Source organism: Buteo buteo, chromosome 8 (genome assembly GCF_964188355.1).
Source record: "Buteo buteo chromosome 8, bButBut1.hap1.1, whole genome shotgun sequence".
Classification (NCBI taxonomy): domain Eukaryota; kingdom Metazoa; phylum Chordata; class Aves; order Accipitriformes; family Accipitridae; genus Buteo; species Buteo buteo.
The window spans coordinates 45,998,026-46,015,483 of NC_134178.1; the positions used below are offsets into that span (position 1 = coordinate 45,998,026).

The following is a 17,458-nucleotide window of genomic DNA, read 5'->3' on the forward strand; positions in this document are numbered from 1 at the left end:
TATGGGCCCAACTGCACTGATTACTTTGCAGAACTGGGGGTTAGAAATTACAAAGCCACATGCTTTATAATTGCAAACTCACTAACTTATCCCAGTCTCGTTCAATGATCTTCTTCTTCCCAGCAGGGCCCATCTGTCACCATTTCACTAACTCCATGTTTTAATGAGATCCAATTTCGCTCTTTGCTTTCAAGTGATTTTATTCTATATCTGTACATTGAAAGAAAAAAAAAGTTTTCTATTAAAAGAAAGTCATTAATATGTAGAAAACTGAAGGGGCCCTGCTTATATTGCCATTTGACGTTTTATCATTGCATTGTTGGTAGTTCTGCATTATCTTCATTCCATGCTAAAAGAGCGATTAAAAGACATTTCTCTTTACAAAGAAAGATAAAAAATAAAAAAATACATGAAAGAAATATGGACATTCAATTCTGAACTGCCTTAGAACTACAACAAGCTGATAAGCCAGTCCTTTGGAAGCCTAATCTTCAGGTAAAATGTTCTCATTCAGCTCATGCTACTGAATTAGACTTGGTCCATGGACAGTCAGTGAAGAATTCTGCTGTTAAAGGAGAATATACCACTTGATGCAAAAATGATGGAGCTAGCTCTCGCATTAGCAGCTCCCTTCATTAGCCCAGCCACAGGTCTGGAGGGAAGAAAGGCACTACACAAACAGAAGCTCTCCCAGGCTATACCTATATTACCTTTATACCTTGGATCTCCTAGGCTAGCTCAAGCCTGAGGGTGGAGTTGAAGCCATCAAAGCAAATTGACTGGACTGTCATTTAGCACAACACACTGTGGACTCTATGAGGTTCATGTACCAATGCTCCCTTGTTCCAAATGAATTAAAAAAGCCAGATTGTGGGCACCATCATCAGCTACAGTGGGCAAATGCATGACTTTTTGTTGTATGGATGCTATGCTCAGCCAACAGATTCCTGGCATACTGTTGTCTAGCCTGCATTTATCTAGCTAACTGCAGACTGACATGCGCGGCAGGGAAAGCTGCATTGCTGTGCCCCAAGCACTGTGCTCACCTTTGCTACCTTGTGAAGCCATCAGGGTGCCTATCAGGACTGGCAACCATAAGACGGGGATTTCCCAACCACCTCTGTGCGGGTTGAAAGTCAAGGCAGTGGATCTACTTTCCGTGAACGATTATATTCATCACCCAAACACAAGGTCTTCTCTTGATTTGTCAGTCTGCCCATTACACTTGTCAATAATCCTCCCCCTCGCTTATCTAATATTTTCTCCCTCTCCCCCATCATTCCCTCCAAGTCATCTAAAGCCACCCAGCCCTCAGGTGGCCACCGTTCTTCCTTCCCACAGTCTCTGAGCTGAGTTTGTGCTTGGGTCTGTAATTACACATACCCAAACATCAGGCTAGCACTGCAGGGCTTCTCTGCAGAAGCTGCAATGGAAATTTATCCAGCAAAGGCCCTACATGGTGTCTCCAAAGTGCCTCTAGTTGGCAGTTAGGATATGCCTTATGCACCTACTAATGTCCTCCCCACTTCTACTCCGTGAGGCTTTCTAGCCACAAATCCCAGCAGATCCCTGCCTGTGTTCCAGCTGTGCCACAAGAGGCTGAGTGGCCTCCCACTGCTGGTCTGGGGTTTCCCAGATGTACGTCGGTATGTGTGAGTAGTAAGTCTGAGCTTTTGGATCATAGTGCATTTATTAAGGTATGAATCAAAGCCATCCATACACAATGAACCCAGCATTTGCTGGTCAGGCTCAACTGACTGAATAGCAGACAGATAGTAATTGAGTCCAGTGCGTCCTCACGGCGTTAGCTCTGCTTGACAGGTATGCAACAAACTGCACGAAGTGTATGTTTGAAACCATCGTGACTTCCAGACATACAACTATGCAGGAGACTTGCAGCCACTTGGATCTACTAGACACACCTAAAAATCCTCCAGTTCCAGCAAGTGTGAAATTCTGAATACCAAAACAGAGCTTCTCTGGGGAAATCTATGCATGTGACAACAGGTGAGGAAAGAAGGTGTTTCTGCTGCTGCCTGTTGCCGCTGTTGATGGAAATGCCCCCAGAGATTTGACTGGGAACTTCTGCTCTACTGTATCTATGATTATATACCTTCACCGTCATTATACATTCTCTTTCTTTTCCCTTCCAGAAACACACACATGCACACATGCACATACTCTGACAACTAAGAACACCGAGCCACCTCCCCTCAGGAGGAATGAAGCCAGCTTCAACCCTTCTCTCTCAAGCATGAATAAAATCTGCTGATCTCACCTGAACAACTTCAGAGCTCTACAGCTAGTCCTTTCGTGCTTCAGAGAGCCCATCCAGCCTCCCTATAAATGCTTGCGATGGACGTTTATGTTCCATCCGATAGTTAAATAACTGCTGGCAGGTTATTGTGTTGTACCATAGCTAGATTTTCACAGACTCCTTCATGGATAGAGCAGAGACTAAAGTCAGGCTGAAAGATAGCAGCATGAGTGCTGTGCTTACTGTTTATGTTTTTATTTTTGTTACCTAAAATTTGCATTTAATAGGACTGGAATGCAATGGAGTCCTTAAAGTGGAAATCACAAGTCCCAGTAAATATAGAAAAAAGAACAAGGCAGTGGAAAATGATGCTGGGTCCTACATTTGGGTCACAACAACCCCATGCAATGCTACAGGCTTGGGGAAGAGTGCCTGGAAAGCTGCCTAGCAGAAAAAGACCTGAGGGCGCTGGTGGACAGCCGGCTGAATGTGAGCCAGCAGTGTGCCCAGGTGGCCAAGAAGGCTAACGGCATCCTGGCTTGTGTCAGAAATAGTGTGGCCACCAGGAGCAGGGCAGTGATCATCCCCCTGTACTCGGCACTGGTGAGGCCGCATCTCGAATACTGTGTTCAGTTTTGGGCCCCTCGTGACAAGAAAGACATTGAAGTGCTGGAGCGTGTCCAGAGAAGGGCAACGAAGCTGGTGAGGGGCCTGGAGCACAAGTCCTATGAGGAGCGGCTGAGGGAACTGGGGTTGTTCAGCCTGGAGAAAAGGAGGCTGAGGGGAGACCTTATCACTCTCTACAACTACCTGAAAGGAGGTTGTAGCGATGTGGGGGTCCACCTCTTCTCCTGAGTAACAAGTGATAGGACAAGAGGAAATGGCCTCAAGTTGCATGGGGCGAGGGGGGGTTAGATTGGATATTAGGAAAGATTTCTTCACCAGAAGGGTTGTCAAGCACTGGAACAGGCTGCCCAGGGAAGTGGTAGAGTCACCATCCCTGGAGGTATTTAAAAGACATGTAGATGTGGTGCTTAGGGACATGGTTTAGTGGTGGACTTTGCAGTGCTAGGTTAACGGTTGGACTTGATGATCTTAAGGGTCTTTTCCAACCTAAACAATTCTATGATTCTAAGATGTTGGATGAAAATTACTAACATCAGTACAGAAAAATTATAATAAAAACGAAGTTCCAAAGTCTCTGGAGTGGCACCATGTAAATAACCTGGCAGCTTTAAAAATTGTGAGAGATGCTGATGAAATCTTGAAAAAGTGCAGATTGAACCAGCGCTTTCTGTTGTACATGAAAATCATTAAGGCTAGTAAAATGGATGACAATTAAAGGAATGGCAGTGGTTTGGGGAGTATTGGTTGCATTTTGCATAGGGAGATAAAGGGAAACATTGTTTTGAAATGCTAATGCAAAGGTAGGAAGAACATTGTGTCCATAGGAAGAAATGCTACCCATTTTCTCAGTCAGAGGTCAGAAAAAAAAAGGGAGCAGGTTTTTTTTCCCCACCCTGAAGAGTTTCATTGTTTGTTGTGGGTTTTTTGTTTTTGTTTTCGTTTTTTAAATCAGGACTATTCATTAATGATCAGAAAACTTGTGATTCATTAAAGAAAGGAGTATCTCAAAGACTACTGTATCAAAATCCCAAAGGCCTTTAAATGGCACGGATTACATGATACTAAGTAACCCATTTTAAACTATTTCAGTAAAGACTAGAGAAAATGAAATAGCAAAGGAAATAGACATGCCAAACAATGTCAGCAAACCAGCAGCTGGCAGGTGTAACAGAAGATGTTCAGATGCAAAGCAAAAACCCAGCAATTGTAGTGATGAGCCCAAATAGTTCACAAAGATGTGCACACAAAGCAGGAAAATATTTGGGTTATAGATGGAATGACTGGGAATAAGCTCTTCCTAAGCAGAATAAAGGACAAATGTGCAATTTCTGAGAATACCTAATAAAAACAGGCACAAATGGTTCATATTCTAATGTATAAAACAGACAGAACACCATCAGGGAAAGTGAAAGCAGAAATAGAAATAACTGAAATAAAATTATTTACACACAGAACAAGCTTCAAATGTCAAAGAGTAAAATGCCACGCTGGGGGAGAAATTCCAGGCCTAGGTAACTGGGCAGCATCAATTCAGAGAAAAGGCAAAACGGTGGAATAAGGGTGCAGCAGCCTACCCAGACTAGTTTCTCAAAATCTCAGGGGGAGCGCACATGTTTGGCATAAACAAGGTGTGTGCAACTACAGAAAATCAGCTTCCTTAACAAACCTGACCCAGATCTGAGCGAGCCAGCTCCATCACACAAAGTTGTTCTCGCAGGAAAGAGATGTCTCTCAGAGACAAAAGAATATTTATAGAAGGCCTTAGACATCACTGTAACTTGCAGATTTTTTACAACACTAAAGACTTGTTCTCCTGATATGTTTGGTAGATATTGCTTCACGAAACTCTTTCATAGTGTGCTCTGCAGCCATGACATTTCTGTGCAGACACAAGGACCTGTCTAGCTATTTCCAGGCCTGGTTTCTACCTGATGCTTGCTCCTACTCTGCCTGCTTTTGTGTAGAGGAGCAATTCTGGCAAAAAGACTGGCTGAACTGATACTCTCCCCAACCCATCGTTCTCCTATCGTTAGGTCTATTAGCTTCTCAATTTATCAGCTACATTTTTATGAGTTTATGACATCCCATGTCCACATTTTCTGCTTCCCTTGTGCTATATTTGACTCCACCTGGGTTGCACCTACATCTCAGTGTGCCAGGATGTTCCAGAAATTCATTCTTCAGTGACTAAAATCTACTAGCGTCTGTTTTAAATTTGGTTGGACTAATTTATAGCCATTTATTTTTGCTCAATGTTACTGTTAAAGTACTAATACTATCATTCAGGGTTTATGATTTTTTTTTAGGAAGACTTTGAAATTTAGTTTTGGCTGAATTTTTCTCATGGCAGATTTTCAGAGATTGTTCATGGTTATCCCATAATAAATAACACAAATGTCTGTAACATTTGGTGTAGAACCGTGCCTGGTATAGTTCTGGTTATGCTATTTCACGTTTTTTCATGTCTATTTACCCAACTACCAACAGGTAGAAGAAATGTACGATTTACATTAGACAGAAGGCTTTTAAGTACAGCTTAGAGCACTATACTCCATGTATGTTTGCTGACAGCACATAAATCTTAGATGTTCTCTGTCATCAGCTACACTTCATATCCGTCACAGACATTATTTAACAATTGAAATGTATTAGGAAACTAATTTGATGCACTTTTAAAATAATTTCAAGGTACACAGGTACGTAATAGTCTTGGTACAGACCCTGGGAAGCAAAGGAATGAAAAGTTAGGGCAAACAACCTACTTCCACCTTCCACACCTCTCCCAACGGCATGTGCGTTGTGTAAGTTACCCTCCGAATTAGCAGCTCAGCTTCTTATCTTCATTTGCCTGGGGACCCCCATGACCTGTCTCACCAGCCCACTCTGCCTCCAGGACCCGGCACCAAATAGCCACATGGCCAGTCACACGCAATCCTTCGGTCCCTTCCTTTCAGTCCTTTTTTTCAGCCCCTTCCTTTCTTAGAAATGTGCTGGCACTGCTGCACTCTTCACTCCCTGACACGAGGTATGATTAATGACAGTTCTTAAAAAATACAAATGCCCTTTTTGTCAGCATGGCCAACAACTAGTGTTTCATAAGCTAGCAGCTTCATCAGTCTTCAGGCAGGAAACAAATCATGACACATTCCCCACAGGTCAGCATAAATGTTCCACTGTGGGATTTCTTTATCATTACTAAAAGAGAAATGCACCTAAGAAGAAAGCACCCAAGATTCATTCTGAAAAATCCTTCAAAAATTCCCTTTAGTCTGCCTTTGCTCAGTGCTCTAGGACACAGGTTGTGGGAAGTGGAAAAATCTGTGCCTACACTGAGCCCTTTTTTGGAAAAAAAGAAAAAAGGTTGAAAAGTTGAGATTAAACAAAAGATACATCATCTACAATATAGTTTTATGGAATCACTAATGCTCATTTTGGTTAAGCTGCATATGGGTTTAAATTCTAATCCCTTGTTTGCTATTTCACATAATTGTCTCTGACAAAAATTTCCCATGCCTGGTTTAGCCAGTTGCTGAATTTTCTTCTGTTAAGTTTAAGCAAAACCAGTTTCAGCCTCTTTCATCAGGAAAGTGGGGGGGGGAATTCCTGATTTGTTACAATCTTATCTCCAAAGCATCTCAAATTTGAACAATGAGTTGAAAATGAAAAGTTCTGACTTAATTAGGTGATGAGACTTCGAAATGTCTTGCTAGATGCGTGCAGTCAGGGCATTCATGCCACAGCCAGGGAGGACTCAAGATGACTTTCCCACCCAAGAAAAGCTAGCCCGTGGTTATCAGACCTTCTGTCCTGATTTGCACTGAGTTCCCCTGAGCTACTTGTCTGCGAGCACGGACTATCAGCCAAAGTCTGCCGCTCTTTTGCTAAGAAAGTGGGCGTTTTCTTTCAAAAGCACCTGGGGGAAGCTGTGCTCCATTTTACCTCTGCTTTTGAGCTAGAGTTATCACAGTGAGAGTCCTCGGGCTCTTCACAACTGCTCACATCACATGCGGAGCTGCACCACAACATGGTCCTCTTGAGCAGAAACCCACCTCCCAGCACGTGTTTAGTCACAGCGTGGCTGCCCAAAAGCAGATTCAGAGGAACCTACACCGTACACCACCTGACGAGCCCACTGCCAGCTGATCCTCACTTCTGAGTAATGAAACACCATTGCTCAGCGACAGCTTCTGCTTTGCAAATAGATACTGGGAGCCGTCATTTCGCCAGTTATTAATCCAGTTAACGTGGGCTCTCTTCTCATTGCACTGTGCAAATTTTTTGATCAGTGTAACGAGGTACTAAATCAACTGCCTTATAAAAGTCCGTATATACTATAACAACGGTGTTGTCTTTATCAGTGTGACTTGCTGTCTTCCCAGCACAACTGTTTGATCTGACTAATTTCCCTAAAAATATGCTAACTGACATTAATTATAATCTTACCCTTCAGGTCTTTCTCAGCTAATCCCTTAACTGCTTTTCCCTTATTTTACCATGACTGAATCAGGCTAACTAACTTATAATTAGCTGTATCATTCTCATTCTCTTTGAATATTGACACAATATTATCACTGAGACTTGATTTTCTGGTGGTTTTCCATCATTCCAAGATTTGTTAAAAATTATCAGAGGTGCAGAAGTCAACTTGGACATTTTTTTTGTGACTCTTAGGAGCAAATAATTTGGGCCTGCAGATTTAACGATGTTAGCAGCTGTTACTTAACATGTCAATAATTAGCGGGTCAGAAATTAGTTCATCGGGCTAATTTGACATACATGTATCACACTGCTTTCTTTCAAATATAGTAAAGAAATTATTCTGTCTTTTCTGCACTGTTAGCAGCAATTTTATCAGCTGCATCTAGCTATGGCCAAACATTTCTGGTTTCTTGGTTTGGGGTTTTTTTTTTTAATACTACTGTTCTTAAATAACTTGATATTGTACTTTGACTTTCCAGCCAAAGACCCTCTTCTTTGGCAGTCTTATCTTCCCATATCAGTTTTCCAAGATTTGTGGCTCCTCATTCATCATTCTTATGACCTGTTTCCAATTTTTCCATTTGTTATAAATCATGTATTTATTTCTAATCATGGCTTTCCCTTAGCAACTGAAAACAGTACAGCCAATGTTCCTTTTCTTTGATGGTGACTTTTGGACAGCTAATACACCCTCCTCAAGAGCCATCATCTTCCATTTACATTGTTCTGCCCAGATATATTTCCCCAACTGATTCTGCTTATAACTTTCTTGAGATCTGATAAATTAAAGCTTTTGAAGCTGCATGTGTTTGGAACTCTCCAGCGGTTGGCCACGCTAAATATAATCAAGCTGTGAACATTGGTCTCTTGGCAACCACCAACTTCCAATTCAGCAACTTTCATCTTTATTCCTTGTAGTGAAGTCCAAAATATTTACCTTACGCTGGTAAGGCTTTTAAGTTATGTAAGTGACATTTTACCAACTTTTCGGAAAAAGTGGTTAGGTCACCGTCCCTTTGAATGCGGAAGACAAGATTAGATCTCTTTTTAAAAGATGTTCTTTGATCTAGTTCTGAAAAAACATTATCCAGCCTCTGCACAGGGAGGGTCAGCCTAGGTGAACAGGGGGGGTCCCTTCTGTCCAGAGAGTCTGAAAGTCTCTGAACAAAAAAAGAAAAAGAAACTCTATTGATGTTTAATTGGTAACTGCAAATCTTTCAGTTTTTAATTCCCCATAACAGTGCAGGTTTGAATTCTGCCTATTGTAGAAACCTGCTTAGATGTAACTCATCAATGTAATTGCTAGTTTTCTAACCCTTCTAAGCTAAAAGGCTGGTCCTTTTCATATTCCTCTTATTCTGTCCTTCCACCCTGCTACCTCAGTTGTATTTTCCTAGACAGTATTAGTTGGCACACTGGTCTATAGGCATTCAGGAATCTTCACTTCTGATTTATCTCTTCTTGCAGGTGCACAGCAATAACATGAGAGGCAAAAGACACAAGACAGAACATGAGAAATTCCAATTATACATCAGATGTTTTGTTTTGGTTTGGTTTTGGGGTTTTTTTTTACCTTGAGAGTAGTCAGATACTGGAAGAGGTTACCCAGAGAGGTTACAGGATGTCCTTCCCGTGAGGTGTTCAGGACTTGACTGGACATGGCCCTGAGCAACCTGATCTAATTAGACCTGCTTTGAGCTAGGAGGTTCCCCTAGATGATCCACAGAAGTCCCTTCCATCCTAAATTATTCATGGCTGTATGATCTACAGGCCTAAACCAAGGTAATTGTATCTTCCCTGTATAGTCCTACCTCTGAAGCTTTTTTTCCTCTCTGTCCTTCTTAATCACATTATAACCAGAGGTGTTAAGATTCACATCATTAATGTCTGAGCAGGTCAATGCCATTGATAACGTCAGTGAAATTAAAATGTCTTTTTATTAAGGTTGTTCCATTTCTTCAGGTCTTTTCCTCACCAGAATGCAACCCAATGCTTCATAAAAACAAAGTCTTTCAAAACATGTCTTATTTCAAATGTTAGTATGCCATAGTACTGAAGTACTCTAATGCTGCTCATGACTTTTTGTAGGATAAAAATAGTACATTACAGAAATAATGCATTGAAGGAGGTGTTTGAATGGTACTACACATAGGCAGATACATCTGTCTCAATTAAAGAGGTTTTGACTATACCGTTCTTGCACAGTACTAGTTTTGGTACATTGCTCCTTCAGGCCTACATAAATGAATGCACCGGGCAAGGCAGGTGGAGCTCTGTAATGTATGCAGGGATTTCTGAGATTTGAAGAGCTTGCCTTTGCAGTATAAATGTAAATCTAGAATGTATCAAAAAACATGTTTGTGGATTATATAACCCTTTTTTGGCACATTCTGATGAACTAAATATTTCAGAACATTGCTAATAAATTCCACAGCTTTTCACTTGAGTCTGCCAGAACTGTAATGAGATAACAGAAGTACATTAAATAACCTTGAAGAATATTTCAAGATCCATTGGCTGTTACACGTCATGCAATTTCAAGGCGAAGTACTTTGAGTTCTAGAATTTACAGTAGTTCAAAGAGTAGAGCCTAATGATGAGGGATGACAAAATACAATGGGAACGGCAATGTGGACCAAATAGATTTTTAGGAGACCTAACTACACAAACAGTCCATCAAACCTCCTGAAGTTATATATAATTAGAAATAACTAGATTTTTTTTCCTGGTTCATAGACTGTTAATATAGTACATGCTCACACACAGGTATATATAGGCATGTAATGTAATGGTCTTAAAAGATAAGGTAAGCAAATGTCTTACACAGAAGTGTATGATGTACTGTGAAGAACACAGGTACGCATCAAGAGGTAGAGACAAATATTTACCAGCAAAGTGACTGTAGTTTTTATAACCTTATTGCATTTCTGAAAGGGAAAAACCCTATGCCTGAGAGCCTTTTACAAGGATGATTACCTATTATAAACAAACAAGCTTAAAATGCATTCATATCCTCATAAAACAGTATTTCCCACTAAGCTAACGAAAATCATGCAAGATAATGCTCAAATTAACATTACGACTGGAATAAAGTGAATTAATATATTTTTAAGATATAGTATGCAGTCAACAACTACACTTCAGATGAACACAAGTGGGATTCAGATTGTGAAATTACCTGTCTAAGCCTTAAAAATGCGTAATAATGGTAATATAACAAACATAACGTTTTTTCAGTCTCTCTGAGGCAGCTGCTAGACTTATCAAAATTGCTGTTTATTGAGCAACCTATGCAATTTTCCATTATTCAACCTAATTGCTCTCATTTCATTCAAAATGACTTAAAACCCTCTGTTTCCCATTTTGGCAAGCTAGTACTCTACAAACACAGTTTCCAAACCTCGCAACGAAATATGATTTAAGATAGCAATTTCTACATATTTGGATGTGTACGAGCTATCATGCGCATGCACTTAATCACAGTTTCTAAAGGTTACAATAATTGCTCACCAGTAGGCAAGCTATCTATAGGCTAGTCTGCAGAGTCTTGAGCTGTTGTCTGCTTTGGATTAGCCTCAGGACAGCAGTAGTCTGCATCTTGCTGGTCCAAGAGAAAACTACCTGGACTGCTTACCCTTATGGATGGGATCCTTCTTTCTCTGTAACTCCCCAAACGCATCAAGGGATGTCACATCTTGCATCTCCAAAATATGCTGTTTCCTTTCCTTTTGCTGTCCTTTTTGACTTCAGGGTATTATCTTCAATTTAGCCCCATGTCAAACCCTGAAAATTGAACTCTTTTGCTGGCAGTTTGCATATTGTCACCCTCTTTTAAAGCAATGATAGAAGGGTCTCTAAATATGAAGCTTTCAGGATAAGGAAGAGATTGCTGTACAGCTCTTTTCTCAAATCCCACATAGGATAAGAGATGAGTTGATGATGAGGTCAGTTTCTCACATTTCCTCTGGCTGTTTAGTTTCACTGATGACCTAATTCACCAATATTTTCTCTGACTTCATTGATACTCCCAGTGCATCTGACAATATTTTGTATTCTCTCAATGATTCTTCAATCATTTTTGGTCCTATTAGCAGCAAAGGGTCAGGGAAATAAAGTAATTTTGTTCACCCTAGCTAGAGGAGGGTCACCCCTGGCAAAAGAATTGTCTGTAGTTCCATTAATAAGAACTTTAGTTAAGCAAAGAAGAACAGCGTTACCAGAGCATAGCATAGGAGGGTATGGAAAGAGAGGTTTAAATACCCAAGCTTTGTTCAAAGGGGCTTATTATTTCACTGCTGCCTCCAAGTGATGGCTTCAAAGAGAAACTAGTTATTCTCAATACTTATAAAAAAACCACACAAAAGTGACTATAAATTGTCAGCTTAACCTCTTATGTGATTATTTCTATTTTTCAGCAATGAGTTTAGTTTATTTTAAGTTATATATAAAAAGCAAACCATTTAATAGCAAAATCTTCTGTTTCACATGCTAGTTCTCTTTGGATAACATTTCCACACAGTGGACTTGCACTGCAGAACAGATTACAGTCAAGTTCTTCCATTTTCAGCCAGTTTTTCTTTTTGATTAGGAGGACGGCCAGATTCTCTTATGCTCTGGGAGGACTTCAGTTGAAAAGGATGTGCTCCCTGCTCTGGTCTCAAATGTCATAATTCTTCCAGTTAGAATAATATAGAAAAAGAGTGAGTGAGTCTATAGGATGCATAGGCAGAACACTTCAGTACATCAGCATATATACAGGGTGAGGTGTTTGTAAGCTCATTGCCTGAATTTAAATTTTATGTATTTAATTCCCTTGTATGTTACCATCACTTCCACATCAAAGAATCACATTTTGTTTAAGCAAGTTGCTAAACCAGAAGCCATGAGAAAGAAATCCTCTCCAAATGCACTGGATACTTTAATCTTCATCTCACAAAACTCAGGCATTGTATATTAAATAAACCTTGCTCCCAGTTTAACTGGAACATCCTGTAGGACACAGCCAATTAAATAACCTGACTGATGTTTAAATGTAGTTCCCCTGCCCTGTAATAGCAACTGCTTCTTTCTCTGAATCAAAACTAAACAGGGTGTGCCTGAGAGCTCTAATGCAGTTCTCGTTCCTGGACAACTGTTAGGACTTGCCGAAATGGGCCCTGGGACCAGCAGAATTTTAAATCTCGATCTTTCCTGAAGGCTAGAGTGTTTTCCCAGGCACTGCTGGCCATTGCTCCTAGGAACTGCAGAACCTTCTATGAGATTTCCTTTAACCTCCAGAAGTTTTTGCCATACTATGACATGAGAAGATGTGGGATGTTATTTTCAGCAGGCATTGGTAATCCCCAGTGACTGAAGACCTAACCAAAATCAATGCAGAAGCTCCCCCTGGCCATGAAATAATGGAAAAAGACTGTCCAGTTCGGGCCAAATCCACCAAAGTTTCTCAGTACCTAAGATGGCTCCTGGGTTGGATTTAAGGCATCCAAACGCAAACTAACAAACATGAAAGCCCCTCTTCAGCTGTTACTCAACCTAAATTCTATAGGTCTCCAGGGTTTCAGGCTTCCAGGTGACAAAACTTGAGATGCTTAGAGAGGGTTTACTAATTCAGGCTCTAGCAAGACCCAGTCCGAGCCAAGACTGAGGAGAAAGCCTTTCCTCTCTTTGTCTTGTTTGATGGACTTGACATAGTTGGTTGTCTCAGAACATATTTATTGAATCAGTCTCTGCACAAAATTGGATTGCAGGCGCTTATTCCTTTTGAAATATGGTTAGAAGGACGATGTCTCTCTCTGCCTATTAGATTGGGACTATTTTTACTGCTCTTTAGTGGTTAGAGCCCTCATTCAGAGGTGGAGAGGGTGCAAGCCAATTCCCAGCCCTGCCTGTGAGATGTTTGTATGCTTCCATCTCACACATTATGGACTAGCACTGTAGACAGGTATTCCCTGGTAGATAACAACTCGCTACCACTCCTGAATCTGTGAAGTAGAAAGAGAGAATACTGCTTGAGCTGTATGATGAGAGCAGTCTCACAGAAGAGGTCATTCCTGGTCTTCTTTTCTCAGCCCCAAGCCACCGCCAATGTGTTTGGCATAATAATATTTAATGTGAAACTCTTAATACAGTCCTGGGAGCAGCAATATGAATCCAGAGCTCCCATGTCCCATATGAAGCATTAGAAAATGGAGGTCATTTCGCTCCTTCTTCTCTGACCGAGAGAGTAGTTCTGTGCAAAGTGGAACTGGTTTGGAAGTGATTTGGTCCTACCCCAGGACTGCCTTTAGCCTGAAAAAGTAAGTCAGAATCTTCTCCTGAGGACCATGAACCTGGATCTCCTGCGTCCTGAGTGACTGGCCTGGCTCCTAAAGAAGAGAAACGGGGATTTGCTTGCGCTCTTCTGATAGAGCGATGCATCCTTCTTTTAAAAGGAGGTGACGAAGGTGCCTATTGGCAGAAGAAGCTTCTAGAGTATGAATCCTGAGGGAAAGCAGGTACCTATTAGCACAGAATAAGAAAGCCACATTCTAGAAAGTGGTCAGACTGAAGACATTTGTGCTGCCTTTTCCGATAGACTCATGTAGGTGGCTCCCTCCTCAGTGTGCTAGTTGTCAAAATTTCCATTCTAAAGCATCGCATTCTCTCCATGAACTGTGCAATCTCTGTGTTTAGCACCTCTTGTTTTCTGGATGTGGGCATGCAAAGCCTTAATTATAATAGCAGTCTTGCTGTAGCCAGGATAGTCTAAGTGAATTCTAGAGAGATGATATTTTCTTTTGGAGTTACTCATACAACAGGAAAAAGAAAGCAGGCTGTCAGGCCTTTTTCAAGACTTTTCAAGCTCTTCCTGGGTTTTTTCCATCAATATTTGGACCTAATAAAAGATATTTCTCTGTCTACAAAACTTGTCTTAGCAATTTATGGCAAAGAATGTTTTACCACCTTTCCTAAATTTTAAAACTTGTCCCGTACAGCCGATTTGGGGAATACACCATGCCAGGGTTGTTTTCATTTCTCTGAGTGAGCTGTGACTGAGGCAGTACAAGCAAGACAGTTTGGTTTCTCAATCTTTTTGTGCTTTGTACCCTCAGGCCACTTAGCAGAGGTTTTGGCCTTAGTGGTACCCAGAGGCTCTAGAGGGACTATGCTGAAACAATTTCATAATCATCCCTCCAGAGTCTCAAGATACCTCCTAACAATACCTTGGGTACTTTCCTGTTGTTTACTGTGACGCACCTTTGTCTGGAGCTCATCTTGCTTTTTAATCAGTCAAGCATCATTTCTGCATTAGCATTTAATATTCTGGGCTAATGAAGATTGTCTTGGCATCCCTTATGCCTTTAACAGAAAACTGAGATCCTACACAGGGCTGAGGGGGTTCTCTCACCACAAACTAGGTGTTCTCTTTGCCACAGGTGCCATCACCCTGGATTTGGGCTGCTCGCAATTTCTCACCTGCCTCCCTGGTGGCTACTTCAGCCTTAGCCAACAGATCACACAGTTCTTCTGGAAAGTTTCTGGGGTTCCCAAGGAAGGCAGCACTTGCTCACTTGCAGGCCACACCGCTTCCTAGAGCACGAAGATCCCTTCCTTCAAGATGTCCTTTACCTCCCTCCCAGTAAAACCCAATACCAGCTTTCTGAGAAAACCTCTCCAGAGCCTCATGTGATTCAGTACATCAGATTTGCTTGCCTTTGACCATTTTATCCCATGCTTTTCCCTCTCTGGCAAATATCTACCAAACATCTGCCTGCCATAAGTAAAATCTACTTATAACACTAAGCTAGTAAGTAGTACCCGTGTGTACAATAATCAAGATTTCAGCCACCCGCACTTTGGCCCTCTGTCAGTTTGGGGCATCTGCTGAGCATGGGGAATGCAGTCTGAGCTGCTCACAGCATTCACACCCATGCTGTGGGTGGCAGGCATATGTCCACATATGCTTCAGTTAACCTCTTGCACATCATCTTATCATAACGTAAGTGTCTTGCAGTATCACAAGCAGCTCCAGGTTGGCAAATCTTTTTAACATGCACCCCTGCTGCACAGTTGTGAATTTCAGCGAGGCTCTGTGCAGTCCATAGGATCTTGTCCTTGCTGCTACATGTCTCTGGGGGAAACCTCTACAGACCTGGAATCTAGGCTGCAAGGAAACATCTTTCCAGATACCTGTCAGCTTTTAGGGTTGTGCTGTATTAGAAATATACACAATGTTTAGTGTGACTTATTTTAACAAAGAACGTGTTTCCTCTTTCTATATATGCTAACTTGGAGATCTATTTTCAATCCTTACTTTGTGTCTTCATATTGTTTCTTCAATTTCAAGGGGTTTCTTTCAGCAGCAGACAAAAAAGTGGCTGAACAGTTGATGAAAATTCACTCTTAAGCCTGGGCTTTCAAATTCAGTCTTTCTGAATAATTGCTTACCTTTTCTTCATGATCTACCATCAAGTCGTTTGGGGTTTTTTTCCCCTAACACTGAGTATTCTCATTAACCTCTTCTTAAAAACCTTCTTATCTGCTGCTAACTCCTAATTCTGTTCTACAAAATCCCTGCCTCTCTGTGGTCTTCTTATGTAATTTTTATGTGTTTCAGTTAAAGCCTGATCTAGTTTTTCTTTCCTTGCATGGTCTTTTCCTACGCATGGTCTCCGTCTTGCTCCAAACCTTTTAGATTCTCTTCTGATTTAGCCACATTGGTTTCCTATTTCAGATGCCACTCCAACAAGTTTTTAAGAGAGAATCACAGGCAATACATTGCAAACTGAGTTATCAGCATCAAATATCTATTATTATCAATAACAGTATAGGCAAAGCTAACCTGTAAATGCATAGCAAAACTTTCACCATGAGCAAGGAACCAAATCCCACCACATCAAAAGTTACTCGGGCTCACACAAAGGGCACTACCTCCTCATCCAACTACAACCAGCCTGGCTGGCTGGTGATTTGACTCAGATGAAAACCGAACTCAATAAATTTGTATGACGTTCAGGTTAAATGGTGAGACTCCGTAGGCAGAAAGACAAAGAATATTTCCAATTTGATTACTTCCAGTACAATGTTTAGGTCTCATCCATCATTACCTTCAGTGACGCCTTAGAGTGGGGGGAAGATACTCCATCATCTCTGAAAATCCTATGCACCTCTCCTGCTTTTTTTGTTAACTACAAGACTAAGTTGCAAGCAAGTAAAAAAACCTGAAGCCTGTAAAAGCTCAGGTTTAGATTTTTACCGAACTTGTTTGGAAAACATTTAAATTAGATCCAATTAGTTTTTAATCAATCTAGTTAAAGAAATTATTCTTTTGGCTGCATTCACAGGAAACTTGAGTTAAAAGCAAATTATGGTTCCCTGATTGCTACTGACTGGAGAAACAACTTCCCCTTTTTCACTCATAGCAGCCTACTTCTGTTTTTAATCAAAGCTGTTGAGCAGTTTGTCCTGGGCAAAGACAGACATGTCTAGAAACCAATTTGGAATTAATTTCTAATAATGTTTAATAGGCAATAGATACAGGATGGATTATTCTCCCCAGACAGCTCCTTTTTGAATGCCATGTATAAACTGTGATTCAGACAAAAAAGACTCAGGTGTGAATAATGTTTGATCTACGGCTGGCAAGCACAACTGCAGTCATTAGGCTGGGCTTTTATGAGGCTCAGTGCATGCTCATAAGCTAACTTAAAACAAATCTTAATGGATGATAAAGTTGCAAGTTTTACTAAGCTGGCAGAATCAAAATGAGGTTACAGGAGAAATCAAATTCCATGTAAATAAATTGGCAGTACAGGAAAATGAAGTTATCAGTTTATCAAAGAATTATACATACAAATAGTCAAACACGTAAGCACAGCTCTTTACTCAGTCATATAGAAAAATCAGTTAGAACATGGCAAGCATGGCAGCTGTGGTAAAGGTATGGCCTTAAATTTCTCTAATTTCCCATAAATGTTATGGAATTAGTCCTGATACCACCATTCTTACATAACAATCCATTCAGCTGTATTTTTATTGTGTCATCAGATCTTAAATTAACTTAGTGACTTTCAGCAGGAGAGTGCTGGGGAAGAACAGAGTTTTGTCTAATCTCAT

The 17,458-nt window shown here is 40.8% G+C and overlaps 1 protein-coding gene across 1 annotated transcript in view; it reads left to right on the plus strand.

Annotated features, from left to right (window-relative positions):
- CD86 (CD86 molecule) overlaps nt 1-17,458 on the plus strand; it is a 38,091-nt gene that overhangs the window by 3,574 nt on the left and 17,059 nt on the right. The window lies entirely within an intron of this gene.